The following is a 20,749-nucleotide window of genomic DNA, read 5'->3' as shown; positions in this document are numbered from 1 at the left end:
CAACCTCCAGAGTTTAACATTTAAATTTGGCGGCCTTGCGACCCTCAAGGTTGAACCGCCTTCCTTGTTTGCGAACCTCACCCCGGATTGCAAACCCGTCGCCACAAGGAGCAGACGGTACAGCGCCCAGGACCGAGCATTTACCCGGTCCGAAGTCCAGAGGCTGCTGAAGGAAGGCATCATCCAGGCCAGCAACAGTCCCTGGAGAGCCCAGGTGGTAGTCGTTAAGACCGGGGAGAAACAGAGGATGGTCATCGACTATAGTCAGACCATCAACAGGTACACTCAGCTAGATGCGTACCCTCTCCCCCGCATATCCAACATGGTCAATCGGATTGCACAGTACAAGGTCTTTTCCACCGTGGACCTCAAGTCCGCCTACCACCAGCTCCCCATCCGTCCCGGTGACCGCAACTATACTGCCTTCGAAGCAGACGGGCGGTTATACCACTTTTTAAGGGTTCCATTCGCCGTCACCAACGGAGTCTCGGTCTTCCAACGTGAGATGGACCGAATGGTTGACCAGCACGATTTACGGGCCACGTTCCCGTATCTCGACAACGTCACCATCTGCGGCCACGACCAGCAGGACCACGACGCCAATCTCCAAAAATTCCTCCAGACCGCTCACGCCCTGAACCTCACTTACAACAAAGAAAAATGCGTGTTCCGCACCGATCGTCTAGCCATCCTGGGCTACGTAGTGCGTAATGGAGTGATAGGCCCCGACCCTGAACGCATGCGCCCCCTCATGGAGTTCCCTCTCCCCCACTGTGCCAAAGCCCTGAAACGTTGCCTGGGCTTCTTTTCTTATTACGCCCAGTGGGTTCCACAATACGCCGACAAGGCCTGTGCGCTAATCCAGTCCATTACTTTTCCCCTGTCGACAGAGGCATGCCAGGCCTTCAGTTGCATCAAAGCGGATATCGCAAAGGCCACGATGCGCGCCATCGACGAGTCCCTCCCCTTCCAGATCGAGAGCAACGCATCGGATGTAGCTCTGGCGGCCACCCTCAACCAAGCAGGTAGACCCGTGGCCTTCTTCTCCCGAACCCTCCACGCTTCAGAAATTCGCCACCCCTCAGTAGGAAAGGAGGCCCAAGCCATAGTGGAAGCTGTGCGACACTGGAGGCATTACCTGGCCGGTAGGAGATTCACTCTCCTCACTGACCAACGGTCGGTTGCCTTCATGTTCGATAATGCACAGCGGGGCAAGATCAAGAACGACAAGATCTTGCGGTGGAGGATCGAACTCTCCACCTTCAATTATGAGATCTTGTACTGTCCCGGAAAGCTGAACGAGCCATCCGATGCCCTATCTCGCGGCACATGTGCCAATGTACAAGTGGACCGTCTACAAGCCCTCCACGAGGACCTCTGCCACCCGGGGGTCACTCGTTTCTACCACTTCCTTAAGGCCCGCAACCTCCCTTACTCCGTCGAGGACGTCCGAACAGTCACCAGAAACTGCCAGATCTGCGCTGAGTGCAAACCGCACTTTTTCAGGCCAGATAGAGCGCACCTGGTTAAGGCCTCTCGACCCTTTGAACGCCTCAGTTTGGATTTCAAAGGCCCCCTCACTCCACCGATCGCAACGCATACTTCCTGAACGTCGTTGACGAATACTCCCGGTTCCCTTTCGCCATCCCTGCCCCGACATGACAGCGTCCACGGTCATTAAAGCCCTCGGTACCATTTTTACACTGTTCGGTTTCCCCGACTATATCCATAGCGATAGGGGGTCCTCCTTTATGAGTGACGAACTGCGTCAATTCCTGCTCAGCAGGGGCATAGCCTCGAGCAGGACAACCAGTTACAACCCCCGGGGGAACGGGCAGGTAGAAAGGGAGAATGGAACGGTCTGGAAGGCCGTCCTGCTGGCCCTCCGGTCTAGGAGTCTCCCAATTTCCCGCTGGCAGGAAGTCCTCCCGGATGCCTGCTGTGCACCACCACGAATCAAACGCCTCACGAGCGCCTCCTCCTCTTTCCTAGGAAGTCCTCCTCTGGAACGCCACTTCCGACCTGGCTAGCAGCTCCAGGACCCATTCTGCTCCGGAAACATGTGCGGGCGCACAAGTCAGATCCATTGGTGGAATGGGTGCATCTCCTTCACGCCAACCCGCAATACGCCTATGTGGAGTACCCCGATGGCCGACAGGACACGGTCTCCCTGCGAGAGCTACCCACAGCCCCCCCAACGCCAATCACCACCTCCTCACTCCCGCTGATTCATCCCGCAGCCACCCCCTTCCCGGGGGGTTCGGTTCTCCTCCCAGACCCGCCCAGGAGTAAGGACACAGGGGACAGTGCTACGCTCCCAGAGTCGACGGGACTCGAGCCAGTGCCATCACCACCACGCCCGAGACGATCGGAAAGGACGACCAGGGCGCCCATCCGGCTCATCGAATCACTTTAACTCTCAACGTTTTCAGTGATTGTGTCTTGTTATAGTTATGGCATCATTCCGACCCTGTTTGGCCTGTTGGCCCAGTTGAAGAGATAATTTTGTGTTTTGTTCAAAGTTACGGCACAGTACCGACTCTGTAAACCCCTACCACCATGCGAACCACCATCCCGCCGGGTTCTTTTTCAACAAGGGGTGAATGTGGTGGTATGTGTTAGGGGTAATACGGTACACCACGTGTCGACAGGCTATTGGTGGAGGGATGCCAGGTCCTGATAGGATCTGCCACCTACTGGACTCTACCCAGAAATGCCGGTATAAGTACCCAGCTTTTCCCTCCATTTCCCTCAGCAGCTGCATTCTGTAACCACGCTGCTGGGGATAAAGTTCTGCTTAATAAAGCCTTCAATTGACATTACCTCAACCTGCCTTGCGTCATATTGACGGTGCTACACAGCGATTTAGCCCCGTGCTAATCCAGCCCCTGGCATGTATGGGAGGGAGCCAGTGTACAAAGCTCTGTAACATATCGTTTTACCATGTATATATCTTGCTATGTGCGTTTTTTTTCTATTTTGCTACAAGGTTTATTGTTTGTAAGGGTGAAAAATTGTGTTAAAAAACTTTAATAAACATATTTTTTTTAAAAAGCGATGAGCTGGCACTGCCCTTCACTAACTGTGCCAACCTTCATGCCACACTTCGGGCCCGGCCAAGCCTGCATTTAGCTCTCGGCAATAAAGGTTGTCTTGCTGGGTTGGGTTGGTGTTGTAAAGGCTGGCTCAGTTACAGAGCATGAGCAACGAGGCAGTTGTCTATTTTCTGGTATCCCTGGCTGATGATCTAATTTTTTACCAAAAGGGAGAGAACTCTTAATTGCCTCACGTCTGAGTAAGAAGCTGACCTTTACCGAAGTCACGCCGTTATTATGAAAGGTTTCTGGGAAAGAAGGGTTTGATCACAGCTGCTGGGAAGTCTTTTGCAACACCCGAGTTGTCAGATTACCCGTCAGATGTGCAGGCTTCCTCTGCACTTTCAGTCCATCTGTGCCCTGTTACATAATAGTGAAGGCTCTCATCAAACAAAAGCCTGCGTTCACCAGTTCGTGAAGTTCTGACATTGTCAGCCAAACGCAGAGCTTCATTCTGTCAGTTTGAGTTGGTGACGTATCAGTAATTGGACCCAATTGGTTTTTTTTCTCTCTCTCGCGAGTTTAATTTTAAATCCTTCTCTTTTTGTAACTGAAGGTCAGTGTCCTCGATTGCCCTCCACAGCGCAAAGAGCACAGAGTCTCACTCTGTGCAGATGACCTGCTCCTCGATGTCTCGAAGCCACACGAGGGACTGAAGGCAATACTGCAAATGCTGAAAGGGTTTGGAACCTTTCCGGGCTACAAACTTAACCTGGGCAAAAAGCGAGGCATTCCCAGTGAACCCAAAAGGGGGAGGGGCAGAGCTGGAGGGGCTCCCGTTTAAAACGGCCCAGAACAGGTTCCGTTACCTGGAGATCCAGACAGCCAGAGACTGGACACAGATCCACAAGTGGGACCTGACCAGCCTGGTGGAGGAAGTAAGAAAAGACCTTCAACGGTGGGGCTCACTCCCACTCTCCCTGGCGGGAAGAGTGCAGACGATCAAGATGAACGTACTGCCAAGGTTCCTCTTCAAAATCAAAGGAGGCTTGGCCTTACCGAACCTACAATACTACCACTGGGCAGCAACGGCAGAAAAAGTGAGTTGATGGGTACAAGAACCCGACACAGATTGGGTACAAATGGAGGAGGCATCCTGTAAAGGAACGACCCTCCGGGCCCTGGGTACAGCAGCACTCCCATCCTCCTCAACAAGATACACAACGAGCCCAGTGGTGGCGGCCACGCTGAGAACGTGGACCCAGTTGAGACAGCACTTAGGGATAACCAAAATGTCCCCCATGGCCCCCATCTGCGGCAATCACAGATTCCCCCCCCAGCCATGCTAGATACCACCTTCAAAAGATGGAGGCGGGACGGGGGCACACTGACGGTCGGGGACTTCTACGTAGGGCACAGACTGGCGACACTGGACGAACTGACGAGGAAGTGGAAACTAGCAAGAGGACAGGAATTGAGACACCTCCAAATAAAGTACTTCCTCCGCAAAGAGACAGTGGGATACCCCGGGGCCCAGAAGCCACACTACTAGAGGACCTGATAGGCACAAGCAGCGAGAAGGGGGGGCTACGTGGGAAAATATACGGACAGCTACTGGACAGAGCCCAAACACCACTGGACGGGACCAGACAAAAATGGGAGGACGAACTGGGGACAGAGGTAGGCTGGGGACTCTGGAGCGAAGCACTGAGCAGGGTGAGCTCCACCTCCTCCTGCGCAAGGCTAAGCCTAATGCAGCTCAAAGTGGTGCACAGAGCGCACCTGACCAGAACCCGAATGGGCAGGTTCTTCCCGGAGGTGGAGGACAAATGTGAGCGGTGCCAGAGGGGCCCGGCCAACCACACCCACATGTTTTGGGCCTGCCCCGAGCTTGCTGGGTTCTGGGCAGCCTCCTCCGAGACAATGTCCAAAGTTGTGGGGGTGAGGGTGAAGCCATGCCCGAAAGTGGCAATCTTCAGGGTATCGGGGTATCGGAGCAGCCAGAGTTACACATGGGGAAGGGGGCCGACGCCCTTGCTTTCGCTTCCCCGATCGCACGCCGGAGAATCCTGCTCGGCTGGCGATCGGCAGCACCACCCAAAGCTGCAGACTGGCTCGCTGACCTGGGGAAGACGGAAGGAAGGTGGGGAAGCCACAAAAGAAGAGAAGAGGGTTGTCATAATATACACGCAGGTATATGATGGGGCACAGACAGGCAGTGATTGACACACAGGATGACCAGTGAACACACAGAACACAGCAGCCAATCACCAGACAGAACACAGCACAGGAACAGGCCCTTCGGCCCTCCAAGCCTGCGCCGATCCAGATCCTCTATCGAAAACTGTCGCAAAGAGAAATAGTGGATTGTTTACATTCACCTGAGAGAGCAAATGGAGCCTCAGGGGAAAGACAGTGCAGCACTCCTTCAGTCTACCTAGATCTTTGCGCTCAGATCACCAGGGTAGGGTTTGAACCCACAATGAAAGAGAAAATGCTGGAAAATCTCAGCAGGTCTGGCAGCATCTGTAGGGAGAGAAAAGAGCGAATGTTTCGAGTCCGATGACTCTTTGTCAAAGCTAAAAGACAGAGAAAGTGGGATTAGTGGGAAAGTGAGAAAGATGGTCAGCTCTACCCCATCTCGACCCATTTATTTTCATCCCATTTCATTTTAACTGTCTTTTACCATTTCTTCCTTTCTTAATATATATTTAATTCCCCCCCCCCCACCCAATCTTATCTTTGTTCTTTGTTCATTGTTCATTGGCCCTAGAGGGGCGGTTTCCGGACTGATTTTGTAAACCAGCTGCCATACCTTCGCAATCTTAGGATTGTGGCAATTCTGAATGAGTGCAACCTATCCCACGAAAGAAATGTGCCCAGGTTTCCGTGATGTAGCTAAACGTGCCAACCTTTCCACGTAGGCGGTCCAGTCCTCGTTCTCTTCCGCAAACTCCGCGAGACCCAAACATAGCCATGGCTTCGCGAACTTGTCTTCTATGGGCACACCTAGCAAAACGTTGTGTTGAATGTGCTGAAACCCAAATTTGTTTTATCCTCGTCGCCAAAAAGATGTGGTAACTTGATCACAAAAAGGTAGTCAAATTAATAAAGTTAATATTCTTTGATATATAAAAATAGCAAGGTTTAAAATACGGTATGGACTCAAAAAAGGGAGCAACCATCGAAACATCGAAATAACAGCGACTGAATAGAATGATGCATAATAATAACATTCGATAACTCTCCCTTATGGGGTTTCTTGTCTTTACCTGGGTGGACAGTGTGCTGTGGTTGGTTCCGGTTTGATTTATTTTTTGGGGGGGGGGGGTTTCCTTTATCGTATCACGGGGAGGTGGTCAGTCCCCTCCCTAGACACCCAATTGCTGGGCTTCTTGAGCATGATTCTTCTCCTCGGTGTTGGGGTCGCCTCGATTGAGGATGACATAAGTTTTCTAGTGTCGGTGCGGCTGGTGCGCTGCCCTGGGTGTGGTTGGCGAGGAGCAAGGCCGGTTGGGTGGTGAGCCTTGGCACGTGCTGGGCACCCTGGGCGCACTGATGCCTATGGGCAAGAGTGTGCTGGACTAGGCCAGGTCCTTTTGCTGGGGCTGGAATCTTGTTTCCCCCTTCTGCTTGGGACATCCCTTCTCGAAGGCACTTATTAGGGATGCCCTGAGACATTGAACTGTCTGCCCTCTAGTCAGTGTTTGGGTCACTGTCTGTGCGGAGTCTGCACGTTCTCCCCGTGTGTCTGCGTGGGTTTCCTCCGGGTGCTCCGGTTTCCTCCCACAATCCAAAGATGTGTGGGTTAGGTGGATTGGCCATGATAAATTGCGCTTAGTTTCCAAAAATTGCCCTTAGTGTTGGGTGGGGTTACTGGGTTATGGGGATAGGGTGGCGGTGTTGACCTTGGTTAGGGTGCTCTTTCCAAGAGACAGTGCAGACTCGATGGGCCGAATGGCCTCCTTCTGCACTGTAAATTCTATGATAATCTATGATTGTGGGCATCACTTTGCATCACGAACTAGCAGTGCAGCCAACTGAGCTAACCGTCCACTCCCAGTGCAGCTTGGTAGATCTAGGGTTTGACTCATCGACCAGGATGGCGATGTGTCTGAGTCCGATTGGTGCCTGACTTAGAGGGAAGTTGGAGGTGGCAGTAGTTTCCACTTGCCTGCTGCCCCTAGCCGTCCTGCTAGATGGTCGAGGTTGGTGGTTTGCAAGGTGCTGACGAAGAAACGTTGGTGAGTTGTTGCAGTGCATCTTTTAAATGGTACACACAAGGGAGGCAACACTGCTATTAAAGTGCTGGATTTCAATAACTGGCGACTTGGGACAGCCAAGGTTCATTGTTAACTCTGAGCAGTTCTTCCACGCTGTGTGTCTGTCCACGCTCTGAGGAGAGATCCCGCGCCACCGACACGTTGACGTCCGCTGTGGACCCGCGACATCCCAGCGACCCTCTGACCAGTCAGAATACCACTGCCACAAGCCACTCTTCCCTAACCTCCAGTTCCACTCGACGCAACCCGGCACGCATCTACTCCAGGTCCGCGAGCTGCTTTGACAAGCTCTGTGGCCTGTGTTTTGGCCTGGGGGAGGCGCTGTAGTTTTGCATACCCTCAAACGTCCAGGAAGGAGAAGGCTGACACAGAACAGGGCCTCTGCCATGATTCATGCCTGCTGCATCTTGAAAGCCGTCCCCTAACCCGCCCCCTCCCTCCATCCTCCCTTCCTGATACTGCTGGCATGGATGGCGTTGAGCTGTAAGTTCCAAATCTTCTCACTGACGAGCAGACGAGGAGTTGCTGGTTTGATTTCGAAAGAAGCGACACTCTGACCACATCGCAAAGTCTTTTGCAATCGGGCAGATTTGCATCAGCTTTGCTAATGGGGCATTGCAGAGAAACCCATTTAATACAAGATCAAGCCCCACCCAGCATTTACTGGAAATATGTAGCATGACACAGTCATTCCAACTGAGTAACTTTATGTGCTGTGACAGTATGAAACATCATTCTGTATTCTGAGGCAGACTGATAACACTGACTGCACTGTTTTCAATTGACCCGTTAATGTTCGTACTTCCCACTTCACAGAATCATAGAATCCGTATAGTACCGATGGAAGCCATTCAGCCCATCGATTGTGCACCGATCCTCTGAAAGAGCGCACCACCTAGGCCCACTCCCTTGCCCTATCCTTGTAACCCGCTAATCTAACCTTTTGGACACTAAGGGGCAATTTATCACGGCCAATCCACCTAATCTGCACATCTTTGGACTGCGGGAGGGAACCGGAGGAAACCCACGCACACACGGTGAGAACGTGCAGACTCCGCACAGACAGTGACCCGAGGCTGGAATTGAACCCTGGTCCGTAGAGCTGGGAGGTAGCAGTGCTAACTACTGTGCCACCGTGACACCCAGTCCCTTAGTGAGTCTATAACTATTACAATGCCGGACCAGACCCCAATAATGGCTCGGATACTGGACAGAAATCCGAATGTTTTATTTTTATTCTTTAAGACTGTGAGGAAAGGAGACTTCACTCCAGGAGTGAATTCATAAAAAGATAGGAATATGGGATATTAAAACAAACTTTATTACTAACGCAGCATCAAAATCTTTAAAAATACACCAGAAATTATCTCACAATTATCCCTTAAACAACACTACTCAAAACAGCGACACTTAACTGCTATCTTTATTCCCAGTGACCTCTCAACAGCAATGACCAATGCACAGCAGTGACCAATCCACAGCAGTGACCCCTCGACAACAGTGACCAATCCACAGCAGTGACCAATCGACAACAGTGACCTCTCGACAGCAGTGACCAATCGACAGCAGTGACCTCTCGACAGCAGTGACCAATCTACAGCAGTGACCCCTCGACAACAGTGACCAATCCACAGCAGTGACCAATCGACAACAGTGACCTCTCGACAGCAGTGACCTCTCGACAGCAGTGACCAATCGACAGCAGTGACCCCTTGACAGCAGTGACCTCTCGACAGCAGTGACCTCTCGACAGCAGTGACCAATCGACAGCAGTGACCTCTCGACAGCAGTGACCTCTCGACAGCAGTGACCTCTTGACAGCAGTGACCAATCGACAGCAGTGACCCCTCGACAGCAGTGACCTCTCGACAGCAGTGACCTCTTGACAGCAGTGACCAATCGACAGCAGTGACCTCTCGACAGCAGTGACCTCTCGACAGCAGTGACCAATCGACAGCAGTGACCCCTCGACAGCAGTGACCTCTCGACAGCAGTGGCCTCTCGACAGCAGTGACCAATCGACAGCAGTGACCTCTCGACAGCAGTGACCGATCGACAGCAGTGACCAATCGACAGCAGTGACCAATCGACAGCAGTGACCTCTCGACAGCAGTGACCTCTCGACAGCAGTGACCGATCGACAGCAGTGACTGATCGACAGCAGTGACCAATCGACAGCAGTGACCTCTCGACAGCAGTGACCGATCGACAGCAGTGACCAATCGACAGCAGTGACCAATCGACAGCAGTGACCTCTCGACAGTAGTGACCTCTCGACAGCAGTGACCAATCGACAGCAATGACCAATCGACAGCAGTGACCCCTCGACAGCAGTGACCAATCGACAGCAGTGACCTCTCGACAGCAGTGACCTTTCGACACAAGTGACCAATCGACAGCAGTGACCAATCGACAGCAGTGACCAATCGACAGCAGTGACCAATCGACAGCAATGACCAATCGACAGCAGTGACCCCTCGACAGCAGTGACCGATCGACAGCAGTGACCTCTCGACAGCAGTGACCTCTCGACACAAGTGACCAATCGACAGCAGTGACCAATCCACAGCAGTGACCTCTCGACAGCAATGATCAATCGACAGCAATGACCTCTCGACAGCAGTGACCTCTCGACACAAGTGACCAATCGACAGCAGTGACCAATCGACAGCAGTGATCTGTCGACAGCAGTGACCAATATACAGCAATGACCTCTCGACAGCAGTGACCCCTCGACACAAGTGACCAATCGACAGCAGTGACCAATCGACAGCAGTGACCTCTCGACAGCAGTGACCAATCGACAGCAATGACCTCTCGACAGCAGTGACCGATCGACAGCAGTGACCAATTGACAGCAATGACCAATCGACAGCAGTGACCCCTCGACAGCAGTGACCAATCGACAGCAGTGACCTCTCGACAGCAGTGACCTCTCGACACAAGTGACCAATCGACAGCAGAGACCTCTCGACAGCAGTGACCTCTCGACAGCAGTGACCAATCGACAGCAGTGACCAATCGACAGCAGTGACCTCTCGACAGCAGTGACCTCTCGACAGCAGTGACCTCTCGACAGCAGTGACCAATTGACAGCTGTGACCTCTCAACAGTAGTGACCAATCGACAGCAATGACCAACTGACAGCCGTGACCTCTCGACAGCAGTGACCAATCGACCGCAGTGACCAATCGAAAGCAATGACCAATCGACGGCAGTGACCTCTCGGCAACAGTGACCAATCAACAGCAGTGACCTCTCGACAGCCGTGCCCTTTCATCAGCAGTGACCTCTCGACAGCAGTGACCTCTCGACAGCAGTGACCTTTCGACAGGTACAGAAGTCTGAAGACCCGCACATCCAGACATAGGAACAGCTTCTTCCCCACAGCTACAAGACTCCTCAACGACTCCCTCTCGGACTGATCTGTTCCCTGTAAGACACTATTCACGACGCCCTATGCTGCTCTTGCTCATGCTTTGTTTGACCCTTTGATCCGCACTGTAACCAATCACTGTTTGTCGATGTACCATTTGTTAATGTTGTCTGTTGATTATTCTATTATCTACTGTGTACGTTCTGTGTACGATCCCTCGGCCGCAGAAAAATACTTTTCACTGTACTTCGGTACATGTGACAATAAATCAAATCAAATCAAATCAAATAACAGTGAACAACGTGGCCAGTCCACCTAACCTGCACACCTTTGGTCTGTGGGAGGAAACCGGAGCACCCGGAGGAAACCCACGCAGACACGGGGAGGATGTGGAAACTCCGCATAGACAGTGACCCAGCGGGGTATCGAACCCGGATCCCTGGCGCTGTGAGGCAACAGTGCTAACCGCTGTTCCACCTGTCACCATCTGGCTCATTTCCAGACCCCTCTGGTTGTTTGCAGTCTCTCATTCATCAATTGCCCCCTCCCCTGCTCCTCTCTCTCAACACAACCCCCCCCCCCCAAATCTCCCTCACCCATCAGTGCCTCCTACCACCTCCCTCTCCTCCACCTCTCTCCATTACCTCCCCATCCCTGCTCACCTCTCCCGTCTCTCTCTCTCTCTCCCCCTTTCCCCACTTCTCTCTCTCTCTACCAGCTTCTCCCCACCCTCACTCCTGCACCAGCCCCCTCCCATTCGCTTCTGCCCCCTCCCTCTCTAACGCCCACCTCTTTCCATCGTTCTCCCATTATTATCTGAATTTAAGTATTTTGGATTGAACTTAGTGTTAATTAGAGAGGGAACGTTCCTGATATTGGCTCCTCAAGCCCGCTCTTAGGACACATCCCGTCCCACTAATTCACTAGTCCATTCCAAAGTTCATCCTGGACCTCCAGTAATTCCCCCCCCCCCCACACACACACACAGCCCAGAATTGGCTCTCAGTTGGAAAAAAAAATAATAAATCCAGCACAGAATTCAGGAAAAACTGTGGAGGATATAGCGTGCTGGGATTGTCACTGGGCTAGTAATCCAGGGTAACACTCTGGGGACCTGGGTTCGCATCTCACCCCAGTAAATGGTGAAATTTAAATCCAGTACAAATCTGGAATTAAAAGTCTTATTATGGCCATGAAACGATTGTCGTAAAAACCCATCTGGTTCACTAATGTCCTTCAGGGAAGGAAATCTGCCGTCCTTACCCGGTCTGGCCGACATGTGACTCCAGACCCACAGCAATGTGGGTGATTCTGAAATGGCCCGGCGAATCACTCAGTTCAAGGGCAATTAAGGCTGTGCAATAAATGCTGGCCCAGCCAGCAACGCCCCCATCCCGGGACTGACGTGGAACGTGAATACGTAAGTGGGGAATATCATAAACCTGTTTAAGGCTCTGACAAAGACTCGAAACGTTAACTCTGGATTCCCTCTCCACAGATGCTGCCAGATCTGCGTTTATCCAGAAATTCCTGATTTTATTTCAGATTTCCAGTGTGCTTTTATTTAAAGAGAGGTGAGATAAGAGCACACTTGAGAAAAAAGATGAATGAAAAATTAATGGGAGGGGTATTCAGTCAGATGGGAAAAAGCTTAAGCATAGGGGCTTGAGTATAAGCTCGGCAAAGTCTAACGGAGTTGAGTGGGTTGTTTTTGTGTTGTAAATACTAATATGATACTTGTAATATCTGATGTACCTCAAAAATGTTCTTACAAATAGCCACGGCTCCATCTAGTGTTGTCCTAACGAAGCCTGGAATCTCAAGTTTATTGTAGAAGTCTCTTAATATTTATCTTCATTTCACATTATAGGAATGCACTTAGATTTCACCAGCGCTAATACACATCAGGCGAAAGGAATGAGGAGCAGGGAGAGGCAGGAAGGAGACGAAGAAGCGTTGAATTTTAAAATAAAGGACTTGCATTTATATAGCATCTTTCACAACGTCAGGATTCCCCAACCCGCTTTACGCCCAATGAGGCACTTTTGAAGTCACTGTTGTAACGTGGGAAACGCAGCAGCTCAATTTGCTCACGGCAAACTCCCACAAACAACGTTCGGATAATCTGCCGCGGGGTCTTCCGCATCCGCCAGACAGGGCCGAAAGGGGGCCTCCGTGAAACTTCTCATCCCGAAAGACGGCACCTCCAGCAGAGCAGCACTCCCTCCCTCAGCGATGCAGTGAAACGGCCGCCTTGTCTGCTGGAGCAGAGTCTCGGAACCCACAGGACCCTGGGCCGGGCACAGCTACAGGTCGGTCAGTAGTGTTGCCAACCCTCCAGGATTGCCCTGGAGGCCCCAGGCATCCAAAATTGATTTCCTGGAAGCATAGTGACCCAGGGGAGAAATCCTAGGAAACTGTTTCTTTTTCATCATTTTCTTTGAACATTTCTAAAAATGTTGAAGATGGAGGCTAAATTAAAAAAATAGGCTATTTGACCGGCAGTAAGGAAACCTCTCAAGAACCATTCAACCAGAGTTGGCGAGCCTAATGTTCCCTCATATTAAACTGAAACAAAGTTAGAAAAGCAACAGGTGTCGCTCGAATGGGAGATCTTTTGATCCTTTTTGAAGACAAGGTCGAAAGGAATTAATCTAAAAGCTCATTGTCATATCAGTCAACGAGGCTACAAGCCCTTAAAGCTAGGCCGCAATGGCCATGAATAATAGAACGGGCGCCATCATCAGTTCTTTGATGAACGTGAATGAGGGGACAAACCCCAGTGGTCCATCAAGGTGCACAGGAACAATCTCCATCACTCAGTAACTCAAGCAGAGGTGAGGCGAGGCGAGGAACAAGAGGGGAATGAAACAGAAAGGGAGTAACGTGACGTGAGGCCGTTGGTATTTGACACCATGTTAGAGTGCGCGGACGATCTTCAGAGCTCGGTCAGCAGAGGTGGCGATGAGGTGGCAGCAAACAGGACAATGAGTTGGGTGTGAGCAGGTGCCGCACCGCGATCCAAGGACAACTTGCCTTGGCATAGCACCATCGTTCCCAGCATTTTCCGCTCTGCATTTCTACAGCACCGTTTCCTCATGGGCCTTTCGCAAGAGCCTGACCAATCAAAATCTGAGACCAAAATCGAAGCAAAATACCGCAGATGCTGGAACTCTGAAAAGAAAAGAGACAGCGCGAGAGAAGCTCAACGGATCTGGAAGCATCGGTGGAGAGAGTAACAGAGTTAATTGGCTCAAATCCGTGTGGTTCTTCTCCTGAACTAAAGAGAGGGAGAAATGTGATGGGTTGTAAACCGTTGAAGAGAGGGGGTGGAGCAAAGTTGATGATCTGGGCTGCTCCGGGGACATTTGGTAAGATTTGGGACATAGCTTTAAGTTGAGGGGAGATAGATATAGGACAGATGTCAGAGGTAGGTTCTTTACTCAGAGAGTAGTAAGGGCGTGGAATGCCCTGCCTGCAACAGTAGTGGACTCGCCAACACTAAGGGCATTCAAATGGTCATTGGATAGACATATGGACGATAATGGAATAGTGTAGATGGGCTTTAGAATGGTTTCACAGGTCGGCGCAACATAGAGGGCCGAAGGGCCTATACTGCGCTGTAATGTTCTATGTTCTATGTCACAGACACAAAGGGAAGGGACTGTTCGTGGCAGTGTTAAAGGCAGTGTTAAAGGCGCTGATAGCGGCTTAAAGGTAAGAGAGCAGAATGTGCTAATAGCAGAACAAGAGTCAGTGCTTTGTGAAAGAACACGTGACAGGTGGCCCTGTTGGGGTGGGGGTGGGGTGTGGTTGGGGTGGGGGCAAAAGAATTTGGATTAAAATAGGACTGGATGTTAAAAGATGATTATAAAGCTGCAAATCCCTCAAATATGCCTGTGGCAGGCACGGAAGAGCTTCCACGTCAGCTGGAAGCAACAAACCACAGTACCTCGCCAAACACACGCATGCTGGTTTTTCTGTGTCGTAGTATTTCTCTGATAGTATTTCGTCCTCCACAAAATTTGCCACCAAGCTGCGTAAGAAGATGTAGGACAGATGATTAAAAACCTGGACAAAGGGATAGAATTTGAAGGAGCGTTCTAAAGACGGAGGGAGAGATTAGGAAGGGAATTCACGGGTTTAGAACAGAGGTCGGTGAAAACATGGCCGCTAATGGTGGAGCGGTTCAAATCGAGTTCAAAAGGGCAAGTGTGTACCTTCTGCAAAACGCGCGACGGGGATTCGGCCCTGTTCTTTCACTGTCGCTGGGTCAAAATCCTGGTGCTCCCTTCCTCACAGCGTGTTGTCTGGGCTGGACAGGTTCGTCTATGAAACAAAGCTGGGGTTGTTTTCCTTCGAGCAGAGACGGTGCGGGGGGGGGGAGGGGTGGGTGGGGGGAGCCCTAATCGAGGTGTACAAAATTCTGAGGGACATAGATAGGTTATGTCACGATAAGCACTCATGCACATAATGAGATACAGACAGGCAGTGACAGACACCCAGTACAGCCAATCAACACACAGGACAGAACACAACCAATCACCAGGCAGAACACTAGTAGGTGGTCTGCCACTATAAAACACATGAGGCATCAACACTCTGCCTCTTTCCACTGGTGACAACTGTAGTGACAGTCAGGGTGTATATATCAGTTAGCACCTTTTACACGTGGCTCAGAGCTAGTCTGGTCTAGTTAGTTATAGCGAGCACGCTTAGATTAGTAGAGTATCAAACCCACAGCGAACTGTGCGCACTGCTTAACAAGTTCAATAAAGCGTATTGAACCAACATCAAAGTTTGGAGTTTACTTTCCAGTACAACTGCATCCAGTTGCAGTCCGTGTTACCCCAGTGTGAGTAACACGACAGGGTAGACAGGAAGAAATGGTTCCCCTTCGCAAAGGGGGCAGTAACCAGGGGGTTAAGGGAAGGGGCAGAAGATTTAGAGGGGATTTGAGGAAGAAGATTTTCACCCAGAGGGGGGTGGGAATCTGGAACTCGCTGCCTGAAAGGGTGTCGGAGGCAGAGACCCTCACATGATGGGACGAAGAGTCACTTTCCCTGCTGTAACACGATGACTCTGTAGGCCCACACAGCAGTTCACCACCACCAACTGCCCAAGGGCAATTAGGGATGGGCAATAAATGTCGGCCAAGCCAGCGACGCCCACATCCCAGAAAGTATTTTTTTTAGAAAGAGACCCGAATTGCAGGAGTGCAGAAATCCTGGAGGATTTTCAGGCTGGGGGTGGTCACTGAGAGCGAGGGGAGAAGGGATTTTAAAGCGATGGTGAGAATGTTTCAAAATGAGGTGTTACCAGGCCGGGAACCATAGGTAAGAGGACACGGGGATGATGGGTGAAGGGGGCTTGGTATGAGTCAGGATTTAGGTGGTTAAGTGGAGCTCAAGTGTATGCATGGCGGAAGGTCGAAGGTCAGCCAGGAGAGCATGGGAAGAGTCAAGTGCCGAGGTAACAAAGGCAGGATGCGCTCCCAATTCAAAAGGAGCCTGGCCTTGATCAGTTCTGTAACACTATTTGGGTTCCAGGGTCAATGGTAATCTTAGGGCAGCATGGTGGCACAGTGGTTAGCACTGCTGCCTCACAGTGCCAGGGCCCCGGGTTCGATTCTGACCTTGGCGAATGTCTGTGTGGAGTTTGCACGTTCTCCCCCATGTCTACGTGGGTTTCCTCCGGGTGATCCGGTTTCCTCCCACATTCCAAAGATGTGCAGGTTAGGTGGATTGGCCACGCTAAATTTCCCCTTACTGTCCAAAGATATGCATGTTTGATGGGGAATAGAGGATAGGGCAGGGGAATGGGCCTAGGAGAGGGTCGGTGCAGACTTGATGGGCCAAATGGCCTCCTTCTGCACTGTAGGGATTCTATGGATAGTCAAAGTACCAACTTTTACAGATGCACCATAGAAAGCATCCTATCTGGCTGCATCACAGCCTGGTATGGCAACTGCTCGACCCAGGACCGCAAGAAACTTCAGAGTCGTGAAGCCCAGTCCATCACACGAACCTGCCTCCCATCCATTGACTCCATCTACACCTCCCGCTGCCTGGGGAAAGCAGGCAGTATAATCTAAGATCCCTCCCACCCGGCTTACTCACTCTTCCAACTTCTTCCATCGGGCAGGAGATACAGAAGTCTGAGAACACGCACGAACAGACTCAAAAACAGCTTCTTCCCCACTGTTACCAGACTCCTAAACGACCCTCTTATGGACTGACCTCATTAACACTACACCCTGTATGCTTCATCCGATGCCAGTGCTTATGTAGTTACATTGTGTATGTTGTGTTGCCCTATTATGTATTTTCTTTTATTCCCTTTTCTTCTCATGTACTTAATGATCTGTTGAGCTGCTCGCAGAAAAATACTTTTCACTGTACCTCGGTACACGTGACAATAAACAAATCCAATCCAATCCAATCCAAAGTGAAAATATACTGTAAGGCCTCAAGTCTCTGAGTATTACTCCACCATCTCCAGCAGGCTGAATAAACTCAAATGGGGCCCACGCCAGCATTAAAATCACTTCAGTCAGAAATGCTAGCCAAAATATCAGACTGTACCTGCCTCTAATGCCTTCAGTCATAGACAGTGTAAACGGACACACAGATCTCTGTAGTTACTGAAGTATTAACTGGGGGGACACACAGCTAGGCTGGTGTTGGTCCTTGTGACTTTGAACTCAGTTGGTGGTTTATTTTTGTTTCTTGGTTACAATTGGTTCCCGAGTCATTTCTGGGAGAGGCAGGGCATCTTTTGAGAGAGGAAAGACATCCTTCGAATTTGTTAGATTTAAACATGGTTTGCACTTTTTTATGCACGTTTTATGCACAGACCTGTTTGAACTGCCCAGCTGTCAAGGAACTGTCAGGTTGGAAAGGAACTGCCAAGCTGTCCAGGAATTGTCAAATTTGTCGAGGCTGCCCCAGGATACTAGGTGAGCTGGCATGGAGGGGGCGAGGTGTGTTGTGTGGGGGGATGGGTTGGCATGAGTTGGTACTACATTGGCATGGGAGTATGAGGGACCACGGGGTGGGTACACAGACATGGGTTGGCATGGATAGACATGTGTTTTTGTTTTATTTTTTTCTATTATTTAAACAGAGTGCTGTTCCACAGTGGCAGGCCTCGCACCCAGTCCACCTCTGCACTCATTTTGGGGTCGCCGTCCTAACCCCTTATTCAGCTCACCCACCGACACTCCGAGCTGCCAGCAGACGTTTTCAAAGATTGGGCTCACCGAGCCCGGGAAAATCTCCCGCCTGCGCACCGACCCAGGGACAGAAATCTGGGCCCATAAGACCATAAGACATAGGAGCAGAATTAGGCTACTTGGCCCATCGAGTCTGCTCTGCCATTCAATGATGGCTGATATTTTTCTTATCCCCATTTTCCTGCCTTCTCCCTATAACCCCTGATCCCCTTATTAATCAAGAACCTATCTATCTCTGTCTTAAAGACGCTCAGTGATTTGGCCTCCACAGCCTTCTGGGGCAAAGCGTTCCACCGATTCACCACCCTCTGGCTGAAGAAATTCCTCCTCATCTCCGTTATTAAGGATCGTCCCTTCAGTCTGAGGTTGTGCCCTTAGGTTCTAGTTTTTCCGACAAGTGGAAACATCCTCTCCACGTCCGCTCTATCCAGGCCTCGCAGTATCCTGTAAGTTTCAATAAGATCCCCCCTCATCCTTCTAAACTCCAACGAGTACAGACCCAGAGTCCTCAACCGTTCCTCATCTGCCCACACTGCGTTATCTGGAAAGGGCCTTAGGATCTGGATCTGTGAAAGGCACTATAGAAATGCAAGCCTTCCTCTGTCTGACGGTTATTGAAAATCAGCTACTGGGGGGGGGTGGGGTGGGCCTTTGGGAATAATAGGCCGAGTTATGTCCAGTGGCAATCAAAGCAACATTGGCTTTTACCTCTCGTGTTACATTTACAGCTCCATAATTAGCAAGGATTAAAAATGAATAATTTATTAATTAAAATGTAAATGGATCTGTGGTGACCCAGCCGTCCTTGCAGATTTTAATGAATTAATTGCGCGTAAGTGGGAAATGTCAATGAAAGTCTGTTGATTGTTCCTTCAAAGAAAGGAGCCTTGTGGGAGAGTCATAGAGCTTACAGCATTTGAGCAGGCCCTTCGGCCCAACTTGTCCATGCTGCCCAGTTTTTACCACTAAGCTAGTCCCAATTGTCCATATTTGGCCCATATCCCTCTCTACTCACCTTCCCCATATAACTGTCTAAATGCTTTTGGAAAGACAAAATTGTACCCGCCTCTACTACTGCCCCTGGCAGCTCGTTCCAGACACTCACCACCCTCTCTGTGACAGAAATTGCCCCTCTGGACCCGAGAAGCTTCAGGCCAACCCAGGGCCCGGGAAGAACTAAGATAACAATCAACGGAGGCTGAGAAAAGCACTGCGGTAGGCCATGTCACATGACTCCCTTGGCATCATAGGTTTGTGGTAGTCGGTATTAGGGGTATTACGATACCCTGAAGAACGCTGTAAGACCATTGGTGTGGGAGGTATCTGAGACTGCTATTTTCATTGGTGAAGCCTGCCTGCTGGTTCCACTCAGTAAGGCGGAGTATGAGAGCCTGAATGTCCCCAGCAGCTGCATTCTGCACCTGCGCTGCTGGGGGTAAAATCTAGTGCAATAAAGCCTTCAATTGTCTCCAATCTCGTCTCAGGAGTTATTGATCGTGCATCAATTTAATAAGCTAGATTTAAAAGGATGGAGCTCCGAATCAAGCCGGAGTGTCTGCAACTCAGCCTCCAAGCGGCAAACTCAGCGGCAACCTGGCTGGCGTGCTTCAAAGGGTATCTCAGGACGGCCACGACTGAACCTAAGGAGGACCAGAAGATGCAAGTTCTCCACTCGAGGGTGAGCCCAGGAATCTACACCCTCATCGAGGATGCGGTCGATTTCGAGACCGCAATGACCCTGCTGAAAGGCCACTATATTTGCCCTGTCAACCAGGTCTACGCCCGACATCTGCTAGCGACAAGGCGACAAATCCCCGGGGAATCGCTGGAGGAGTTCTACCATGCGCTCCTGGTGTTAGGGAGGAGCTGTGACTGCCCGCAAGTTTCAGCCAGCGACCACACAGAACTTTTGATCTGGGACGCTTTCGTTGCAGGTATACTGTCCTCACAAATCCGCCAGCGATTGCTGGATAAAGAGATACTAGGCCTCAAGGAGGCACGGGTCCTTGCTAGCTCCTTGGATGTGGCCTCCCGAAACGCCCGAGCTTACGTCCCTGATCGCGCGGCGACCCCTTGGGCAGCGTGGAACCCCCGCGGCCGACTCCGATGCATCCCCCATCCCCCCACAAGCTTGAGCTGCGAGACTGCCAGGCAACCCCGGGGGGCCCCGTTGCTATTTTTGCGGGCAAACCAAGCACCCCCGGCAGCGCTGCCCGGCCCACTCATCCATCTGCAACGGGTGCGGCAAAAAGGGCCATTTCGTGGCAGTATGCCAGGCCCGGGCGGTCACCGCGGTCTCCGGGGGCGAACCGGGACCGCCACCACAACTCTCTCCACGAGCCGCGGGCGCCGCCATCTTCCTTCTCCAGGGCCACGTGCGGCCTCCGGGTGCCGCAATCTTGTCCCCCGGGGACCACGTGTGACGGATGGGCGCCGCCATCTTGTACACCTCCAGCCATGTGCGACCAGTGGGCGCCGCCATCTTGGCTGGGCTCTCAGGACCCCGACTCGGATAACCAAACACCGCCCGAGGAAAACACCCAAATTCTGCCACAACTTGCCTCGGTGACCCTGGACCAGTCTCGGCCCCGAACACTCTCGACTGTGACGACGACCGTGCTCATCAACGGGCATAAAACATCCTGCCTGATCAACTCCGGGAGCACAGAGAGCTTCATACACCCCAACACGGTAAGGCGCTGTTCTCTTCCTATCCACTCAGTCAACCAAAGAATCTCCCTGGCCTCCGGACCTCATTCGGTAGAGATCAAAAGGTTCTGCACAGCGAACCTCACGGTCCAGGAAAGGGAGATTGAAAATT

The sequence above is a fragment of the Scyliorhinus torazame genome, chromosome 27 (assembly GCF_047496885.1).
Source record: "Scyliorhinus torazame isolate Kashiwa2021f chromosome 27, sScyTor2.1, whole genome shotgun sequence".
Taxonomy (NCBI): Eukaryota; Metazoa; Chordata; class Chondrichthyes; order Carcharhiniformes; family Scyliorhinidae; genus Scyliorhinus; species Scyliorhinus torazame.
This window is presented reverse-complemented; position numbering follows the sequence as displayed.